This window comes from Pelobates fuscus, chromosome 1, assembly GCF_036172605.1.
Source record: "Pelobates fuscus isolate aPelFus1 chromosome 1, aPelFus1.pri, whole genome shotgun sequence".
NCBI classification, from domain to species: domain Eukaryota; kingdom Metazoa; phylum Chordata; class Amphibia; order Anura; family Pelobatidae; genus Pelobates; species Pelobates fuscus.
In genome coordinates, this window is record NC_086317.1 from 388,667,490 (window position 1) to 388,678,355 (window position 10,866).

Sequence of the window (10,866 nt, forward strand, 5' to 3'; positions counted from 1 at the left end):
ATAATACACTAGAGTGAGAGTTAACCCCTTAAGGACCGGACTGTTTTTGCGATGTTGTACATTTGCGACCAGGCATCTTTTTACACTTTTGTGGTGTTTGTGTTTAGCTGTAATTTTCCGCTCTCTCATTTACTGTTCCCATACAAATTATATATTGTTTTTTTCAGGACAAAAGGGGCTTTCTTTACATACCATTATTTATATAATCTCATGTAATTTAATTTTTAAAAAATGAAAAAATATGATGAAAAATTGAAAAAAATACATGTTTTTTGACTTTTATGTGAAAAATCTTTTACTCATCTACAAAAGCGAATGAAAAAAACTGCTAAATAGATTCCAAATTTTGTCCTGAGTTTAAAAATACCCAGTGTTTACATGCTTTTTGCTACTTTTTTGCATGTTATAGGGCTATAAGTACAAGTAGGATATTGCGGTTTCAAAACATACATTTTTAAAATGTATCAATAGTGACATTGTAACACTATTATCTGTCATAAATCGCTGAATAACACCCCACATGTACATATTTTTTTTAAAGTAGACAACCCAGGGTATTCAATATGGGGTATGTCCAGACTTTTTTAGTAGCCACTTAGTCGCAAACACTGGCCAAAGTTAGCGTTCATATTTGTTTGTGTGTGAAAAAAGTAAAAAACTAAATTGAACGCTAATTTTGGCCAGTGTTTGTGACTAAGTGGTAACTAAAAAAGACTGGACATACCCCATTTGCAATATCTTGGGTTGTCTTCTTTTGCAAATGGTATGCCATCATGGGGGTAATTCTCATTCCTGGGCTACCATACGCTCTCAAAGGCAACGTAACCAACCTGGCCATTTTCAATGTAAAAATATTTGACCCATATATTTGACCCTGTAACGTTCAAAAACGCTATAAAACCTGTACATGGGGGGTACTTTTATACTCAGGAGACTTTGCTGAACACAAATATTAGTGTTTCAAAACTGGAAAATGTATCACAACAATTATATCATCAGTAAACGTGCTGTTTTAGGGTGTCGTAGAACGTTACAGGGTAAAATACAGTGACAGCAAATTAAATTCTCTGGACTTTCGGCTTGGGTTGGCAGGCAGGTCCCTTAAATTGCAATCAATAAAATAACTTAATTATGTAAAAATATTACATAAATACGCACGTAGAATTTAAATATATATGCATATTTATATATTTGAAGTCTACGTGTATATTTATATAATTATTTATGTAATTTTGTATATGGACATATGAATAGTTCGTATTCTTTTTATTTATTTATATATACATAGATATATATACAATTTCATTCTAAGTGTATTTTGATATAAATATATATATATTAATATCAAAATACAGTTAGAATCAAATTTCGTATAGATATATAATTTTTTTAAAATTTTTATTATTATTTTTACATGTTTAATTTAATTTAAATTACTTTTTATTTGTATTTTATAATAATATATATATATACAATATATATAGTTATTATATATATTATATATATACGTGTGTAATTTAATTATAAGTGTATTTTTATATTAATATATGTACATATTAATATAAAAATACACTTAGTATGACATTATATATATGATATATAGACATATATTATATAGGTATAATATATGTCTATATATCATATATATATACACATATATAATAATCATTTTTTTTTTATTAACTATAACTTTAATTTTTTAATGATTTTACACTGGCAGGGAGACTGCCTGTCAGCACAGACAGTCCCCCTGCAGGCAGACACATGGACACCTATTGTGACCATGTGGTCGCCCTGTTGGGCGATCACATGGCCACAGGGGTCCTAATCCGCCATGGGGAGACTGTCTGGGCTGCAGACAGTCTCCCCACACCGGGAGCACCGCCGATCGCCGCCGGGGGAACGACGGCGATCGGGTAAGTACCTCTTAAATTTAGGACGGTTCAGGATCGTCGTCGGTCGGCAAGGGAAAAATGCCGATGACGGTCCTGAACCGTCTAGCGTCGTTAAGGGGTTAAAAAAACATTAAAATCATTCATATCTCATGAATGCATATACAGTGGGACCTCGGTTTACAAACGCCTCGGTTAACATAATTTTCGGTTTACAAATGAAAATCCATTGAAAATAATGCCTCGGTTTACAATTTTTTTTTGCAATACAAAGCAAGTTTCCCCAGGATGCATTGCACCTGGGAGGTTTATAGCGCCGCCCCGTGCATGCTGTAGCCTGTGGGTAGCACGTGGCATAGAGTGTGGAGGTGTTGGAGCAGATTTTGCATCGAGTTTTGGAGCCATTCTGGAAATAGTTTGCAGTTGTTTTGGGACTTTTTGGTGCATTTCTCAAGCTGTGGAAAGGTAGAGAGCTGAGCTTCGTTGTTTGCATGCCTTTTATTGTGTTTTCTGCATTGTGGGTTGGTTTCCATGCCAGCTCATTTTGACTTTTTTTCTGACCTCCAGAACGGATTTATTGGTTTTCAATGCATTCCTATGGAAATCCGCGTTTCGGTTTCCAAATTTTTCGCAATAAGAAACGTCCCGGAGAATGCATTAAATTCGTAAACCGAGGTCCCACTGTATTTTAACCCTTAAATATAAAACATTAAAGCGGTTCAGTCACCCCATAAAAAAAGAGTATTTCACTAAGATTCAAAACCAGTCAAAACATATAAAGGGAAAAAGTAGGAAATACTTTGTTGCAGTATTTTTTTTTTTTTTTTTACAAAAATCAGAGGTACCGTTTGTCAAGCTTGTAATTTCCTCAGACATCCCAAGTGACAGCTCAAGGGAAACAAACTCTTTCTGTGGACCTTAATTGCGCATGCGCCAGAGTATACGTTAACGTTGGCTCCTGGCATTGTCAGAAGCTGAAAAGGACCAAATGGAAGATGACAGCTCGCACAAGAGACAGGATTTAAGTATAATCTACCGTCCCCTGCCCCCCATGGCCACCGGACCCCTAGTGGTAATCTAGCCCATGGGACAGCACAGCTAGGGGAGTGGGCCTTGACAGAGCCAGGAGGTAGGCATAACAGTCAGTTGAAATTGATTGACAGCTGGTAAGCTGGGGGGGGGGGGGGCGGGGTTTTTATAGGAGTAAATATATCAGCCATTTTATGAAGTGGACATTTTAACTAAACCTAAACTTACCTGTTTGTTGTCTCTCAGATTTGGGTAGGTTTTTTTCTTTATTTTTCAGATGGATCCTGTTAAAGAATTCCTTGCAGGTGTTCGTGTTGCAGGGAGGGAGCGTGGAATCGTCTGGCTAGAGGAGCGGATGGCGTCCCCTGGGCCTTCTGTTGTAACTGCGGCAGTTGCGGAGTGCCGGCCCACTTGGAGGACAAGGCCTCCTAAACGTCAAAGCCCCGGATCGGTTCCGGCCCAGAGGAGGAGCCCATTGCCGGGTGCTGCTACCCCAGTCCGAGGTTTGAAAGCCGTGCGGTGGGGATGCGGTTTAGAGGAGCTGGAGCAGGACCAGGACTGCGCCAGGCAGCATTTCTGGAGCAGGTCGGAGGCAGGAGACTGCACGTCCACGTCTCCCAGTTTGGGCTGCACCCCGCTGGATGGCGGCTGGCAGGAGCGGTCAGGTGGCGAGGATAGCCGGCTCCGGTACTATGGGGAGCGCTGCCAGGACTTTGGCCAATGCTGGAGACACCCCTGCTGCTCCTGGTGTGTCAGGCCCCAGTGGCCTTGTACCCTTGGGGAGTGTGGGGCAGGACGGGGATGCCCAGGGGTGCAGAGGGAGAAGGGCCACGATGGGTTCAGGCGGCAGGATGGTGTCTGGTGCGGCCCCAGCCCCTGCTGGGGCCAGGTTGGCTGAAATGAATGCTAGAATGAGGAAGAGGTCCGTTTAACCCCCTATTCCTGTGGGGGCTAGGTCAGCACGAGTAGCGGCTGCCTCAGGTTTAGGCAGCCAGGCAGGGATGGGACATGGCAGTTCTGCGGCCAGGGAGGTGCCCGGCATGCCCAGTAGGAAGGATCTGAGCCCTGATGGCAGGGATGCGTCCCAAGTGGGGTCTGGGGAGCACAGCACATCCCTAGTGGGGTCAGGTGAGAGAGAGGAAGCATGGCTACAAGGAGCCATGCAGCTAGATAGTCCAGATGTGAGGAGTCATTCTGTGCAGGAGAGCAGAGAGCGATGCTCTAGGGCGCGGGATAGCGAGTCACCAGGTGTCCCAGGCCAGTCTACTGTTCAGGATCGTTCCAGGGATAGGACCAGGCGCAGCGAGGTCAGGCGGTCCACAATTGGTTGGTGCAGCATAGACAGGAGCCCTTCTGTTACAGCAGGGGGCATTCAACTTCATCTGTGTCACGGCTCCCGGCCACGACACCACGTGACCGCAAGAGAGTAAAGTGCCCAATTCGTCCAGAAAACTCTCACACCTAAGTTCCAGAAGGGGACCGGCCTTAGGTGTTATCTATATGTCCCCCACTATGCCTCTTTCTAGACTTCTCCTTTCTGTCACCATTCAGTTACACGATCTTGAGGTCAACTGCAAAGCCCTATTAGATTCCCAGAGCAGCAGAAAGCTTTATTGATGCTCACTTTGTGTCTACACACGAAATACCTCCGGCCATTGAGGCCATAGATTGTAGAAACCGCTCATTACCCATGAGACCTTACCTTTTTCATCACAAGTAGGGGCCTCGCACAAGTCAAATAACTTTTTCGGAGGGTTCCAGCAGGTACCGCTCCTGACGTATTATTGATTCATGCTGGGGGTAATGATTTGGGGCTGGTCCTGAAAACGGAGTTGGTCAGGTGGATGAAGAGGGATCTGGACCGGCTACAGGAGCTGCTTCCAGGTGCGGTGGTGGTGTGGTCCGAGATGGTTCCTTGGTTCCACTAGCGAAACACCAAGGACCTGGCTGCAGTGGCTCGCTGTAAAGGTAAAATCAATAAGATGATGACAGTCTTTATTAGGCATCTAGGAGAAGTGACTGTGAGGCATGGGGAGTTGTAAGGCATGCTGCCTGGGTACTACAGGAGGGATGGTGTATATCTTTTGGATATGGGGTGTGACCTGTTTATTTTGGGTCTTCAAGAAGTCTAGTTAGAATCTAGTTAGATTAAAAACAAAAGAAGGAAGGTATGTAGATGAGGATAAAGGTCTAGCTGACTGCCTCAATGAATATTTTTGTTCGGTATTTACAGCTGAAAATGAAGGAAAGGGACCTCTGTTAAAAAAAAGGATAAATGAGTCATTTATTACACGTGAGTTTACAGAGGAAGAGGTTCTATTTCAACTGTCAAAAGTAAAGACAAATAAGTCAATGGGACCTGATGGAATACACCCAAAGCTATTAAAAGAGCTTAGTGGTGTACTAGCAAAACCATTAACAGATTTATTTAACCAATCATTGTTAACAGGAGTAGTCCCAGAAGATTGGAAGTTAGCGAATGTTGTGCCCATTCACAAGAAAGGTAATAGGGAGGAGTCGGGCAACTATAGGCCAGTAAGCCTTACTTCAGTAGTGGGGAAAGTGATGGAAACCATGTTAAAGGATAGGATTGTTGAACATCTAAAAACACATGGATTTCAAGATCAGAGACAACATGGGTTTACTTCAGGGAGATCATGCCAAACTAATCTTATTGATTTTTTTGATTGGGTAACTAAAATTATAGATCAGGGTGGTGCAGTAGACATTGCTTACCTAGATTTCAGTAAGGCTTTTGACACTGTTGCACATAGAAGGCTTATCAATAAACTGCAATCTTTGAGTTTGGATTCCAATATTGTTGAATGGGTAAGGCAGTGGCTGAGTGACAGGCAACAGGGGGTTGTAGTCAATGGAGTATATTCGAAGCTTGGGCTTGTCACCAGTGGGGTACCTCAGGGATCTGTACTTGGACCCATTCTCTTTAATATTTTTATTAGTGATATTGCAGAAGGTCTTGATGGTAAGGTGTCTTTTTGCGGATGATACGAAGATATGTAACAGGGTTGATGTTCCAGGAGGGATAAGCCAAATGACAAATTATTTAGGTAAACTAGAAAAATGGTCAGAGTTGTGGCAACTGACATTTAATGTGGATAAGTGCAAGATAATGCATCTTGGACGTAAAAACCCAAGGGCAGAGTACAGAATATTTGATAGAGTCCTAACCTCAACATCTGAGGAAAGGGATTTAGGGGTGATTATTTCTGAGGACTTAAAGGTAGGCAGACAATGTTATAGAGCAGCAGGAAATGCTAGCAGAATGCTTGGTTGTATAGGGAGAGGTATTAGCAGTAGAAAGAGGGAAGTGCTCATGCCATTGTACAGAACACTGGTAAGACCTCACTTGGAGTACTGTACACAGTACTGGAGACCATATCTTCAGAAGGATATTGATACCTTAGAGAGAGTTCAAAGAAGGGCTACTAAACTGGTTCATGGATTGCAGGATAAAACTTACCAGGAAAGGTTAAAGGATCTTAACATGTATAGCTTGGTGGAAAGACGAGACAGGGGGGATATGATAGAAACATTTAAATACATAAAGGGAATCAACACCGTAAAGGAGGAGACTATATTTAAAAGAAGAAAAACTACCACAACCAGAGGGCATAGTCTAAAATTAGAGGGACAAAGGTTTAAAAATAATATCAGGAAGTATTACTTTACTGAGAGGGTAGTGGATGCATGGAATAGCCTTCCAGCTGAAGTGGTAGAGGTTAACACAGTAAAGGAGTTTAAGCATGCGTGGGATAGGCATAAGGCTATCCTAACTATAAGATAATGCCAGGGACTAATGAAAGTATTTAGAAAACTGGGCAGACTAGATGGGCCGAATGGTTCTTATCTGCCGTCACATTCTATGTTTCTATGTTTCACAGGGCCTTGTTTCTGTGTGGGGCGCTCAGAAGCTTTAGGTGTCAAGTCCTGAGCTGTGGCAGGGAATGGCCAGTGTGACAAAATCCACTTTGCCACTGTTTTTTGGAGGGGCCTCTGTGCCAGCCTCCTACCCTGGGACTATGGGCCCTGTGATAACCCATGTTCAAAAGTACTGTTTATGCCTCTTGGACTTTTAACTGGAACAGATTCAAACATGTGGCGGCGGCCATCTTAAATTGTCGAGCGGTATTTTGTCGTTGAGTGCATGGAACTGTTTTGGGCATGGGACCATGTGCATGGTGGGGCAAAAATAAGACTTCCAGGAAATTCCTGAACCGATCTGGGTGATTTTTGGATATGTTGTTCACCCAGATCGTGGGCATATGTTGTATTTTGGGGTACTTTTTGGGGTTTGTAAAAATTTATGTTTTTTCTGTTTAGAGTTAATTGAGATAGCCCATTGTGTTTGCTAATTGTATCACAGGCAGAGGGGAGGGATTGTGTGCTGTAAGTGGGAGTGTCGATCGGGGGCTAGATGGAGGAGGAAGGGGGCATCCTGACGTTTAGTGTGGAGTATGCAGTGTTACACTTGGTTTGTAGGTTCAAGCTCGTTGGTGGCTCCGAACCTGGGGGTGTAGTGGTGTCTTGGTACACCATTACAATTTAATCCGATGGAAATGTGGCCATTTGGACGGCCAGTTTTTGTGTTATCAGTTAGTTATATTGTTATTTATTGTTATTATTGTGGGGTCATTGCCAGGGGTATGTTATGTATAAGGGGGATTTTAGTTTTAATAATATTTGTTGGCAATGACCCTATTTTGTTATACCTTAATTAATGAATAATTAATAAAGCTGTGGACTAATATTTCCAACAGTATAACCTGTGTCAGTGTCTTGATGGGGTTCAGGGTAAGGTTAGTGCATATGCTGGAAATCCAACTGTGCACCCGTTATGTCACTGTCAGGGTCTCTGCAAAGCATGTGAACACCCCAGAGTCACTTTACATACACCTCTAGTGCCTGTCTTCCTAACAAAGCTTCTGCACAGCTGTTTTACATTCATACTGTCCACAGAACCCACAAGATGCTTTTTTTGCTAGAAAAAGAAAGAAACAAACAAAAAAAGCCAAACAAACCTATGGCTGTGGTAATGGCAACTAAGACCACCCCCCCCCCCCCCCCCCCCCACCCTCCCCCAAAAAAGTGTCCTTGTTAAAATTCTAATTTTGCAGTTCCCCGTAACGCTGAGTTGTAGTGGTGTGGAGAGGATATTGACAGCCACTAGTTTTTCCAAAATCATAGGAAGTTTGTCAAATAAATAAATAAATAAAATAGAAATTCCTTGTTTCAGTCAACTTTACACATGCTTAGTCTCCTTCAAGAAGGCATTTGTGATATCACCCATTGTGTTTCTATGGAGATGTCGGAATGTTTAACTCATTTGGCTTCTATTACAGGGCTGTTATTGGCTCACAGCAGCAGTAGGTTTGTTTAGAGTGTCTGAGAAACCAGCCATCTTTGTAGCAAGCAGATAAGAGCACCAAAGATAAGTGTGACACTTTCTTGTTCTGACTGAGGGATCAAAGTAAGAAGACAGATGTAGTAGTGAACAGTGGGATAGGAGTAACAGCAGGCTCCGTGTAACATTTGTAACTAGTTTCAAACACAACAAATCCCCAACAAGTGAAAAACTCTGCATTCATCTTCCATCTGGCAGGGAGATTAACCTTACTGATTGCCCACTTACTGATGGAGAAATACAAGTCCTAAAAAAAGGCCTCAAGTTTGCCCCTACAGCCGAAATAGATAAATTCAACTTTTTTATTGACATGAATAAATTCATGAGAAATCTATGCTTAAAAAAGTTTTTTAATGATAAAGATTGCCCGACGAATGAACCCTCGGAAAGCGAACAAAATTTTGTTCAAACACAATTGAAAGAGAAATCAACTTTTTTTCCCAGACACATGATCTCTGATGGAATGAAAACATTTGAGACCATGGTGATGGGGGAAATAAACAAAATTAAAAAACTAAATAAATTTCAACAAAACATGTCTAGAAAAGAAAAAAATACTTTAACAAAATTACAAAAAAACAAAGACCTGATTATAAAACCAGCCGACAAAGGGCTGAAATATATGGAAGAATCTGAAAGAATCCTTTCAGACTCCAGCACTTACCAAAAACTTAATTCTAATCCCACTAACAAAGTGAAGGAACTCTTTGAAGAATATATTAAGAAGGGATTGGAAAAAGAAATACTTACAGAAAAAGAAGGTAAATATTTACAGACAGCACACCCGAAATTAACGGTTTTTTATTATTTACCTAAAGTACATAAGAACCCACTAAACCCACCCGGACGCCCAATTATATCAGGAATAGACTCCATTTCTTCCAGAATTTCAGAGTACATCGATATACTACTACAGCCTATAGTTGCTAAGACATTGTCACACTTGAAAGATACAATCCATATCTTACAAGTTCTAGATTCTATCCAATGGAAACACAGTTATCATTTGGTCACAAGTGATGTTACATCCTTGTACAGCATTATCCCACACGAAATAGGAATAAGAGCGGTGAAATATTTTTTAGTTAAAGCGAATTTTAAAGATGAGCAAATAGAGTTCATTTTAGAAGGGATCCATCTCATTTTAACAAACAACTTTTTTTGGTATCACGATACTTTTTATCTACAAATTAGAGGGACGGCGATGGGCACCAAATTCGCACCCAGTTACGCAAATCTTTTTATGGCGTATTGGGAGGAACATTTCATCTATTCAATCCATCCCTGGGTGTCGAATTTGGTGTCCTAGCACCGATATATAGACGACATCTTTTTAATCTGGGAAGGCACGACAGACCTTTTAGAGATGTTCAAACACTTTTTAAACGACAATGACTGGGGGATTATCCTCACCACCTCTCAAAGTCAGAAGGAAATCCATTTTTTAGATCTCCACATCTTTGTACAAAACGAGCAAATTAAAACAAAAAATTTCTTCAAAACAGTAGATGCAAACGGGTACATCGAGAAATCCAGCTGCCACCACAGACCATGGCTTAAGAACGCACCTAAAGGACAATTTTTGAGGATAAGGCGAAACTGCACTAATGACGAAGACTTTAGGACACAAGCAGGGAGAATAAGAGAACAATTTAAAGAAAAAGGATACGAAGAAACTGAATTGAACATAGCTATGGAGGAAGTAATTAACACATCAAGGAAAGATTTACTAACCTACAAACCCAAAAACACACAATCTACGTATACCCAGAATATTCCTTTTATTTGCAATTTTAATGGTAACCACAAACAAATAAATAGAGCCATCAGGAAATACTGGTATATCTTACAAGAAGATCCTGTTTTAAAAACTATGTTACCGACCCAACCACGTATAATTTATAGAGGTGCCACTAATATGAAAAAAACCCTAGTTCGAAGTAGTGAAGGCCCAGCCAAAATAAAACATTTTCTAAACTATAATAAAGGTTTCTATGGTTGTGGGACCTGCCTGGCGTGCAGGACCACCAAAAGCAAAAAGAGACACCTGACCGATATTAAAGATCTCATCAATAAGGAATTTACCATTAAGGAACAACTTACATGCTTCTCTAAAGGAGTCATTTATGTGATAAAATGCCCCTGTGGCCTATTATACATAGGCAGAACCATAAGATGCCTGCACATAAGAATTTCGGAACACGTGCGCAACATAAAAAAAGGTCTAGAGACACACAGTTTATCAAAGCACTTTAAAACCCACCATAACCAGGAACCTGAGAACCTATTTTTTTGCCCACTTAAACTTGTAGAAAAAGATTGGAGGGGAGGTGACTTTAACAAAAAAATCGGAATAGAAGAAATGAAATTTATCCATAATTTTAACACTCTAATACCCCACGGATTAAATTCAGACTTCGAGGTCTGTCATTTCTTCTAAATGCCTATTTGTTAGAAACATCTTTATGCTAGAATAAAATTGAATAATATCAGAAAAATGCTGTCACCTCCTACTACATAGAG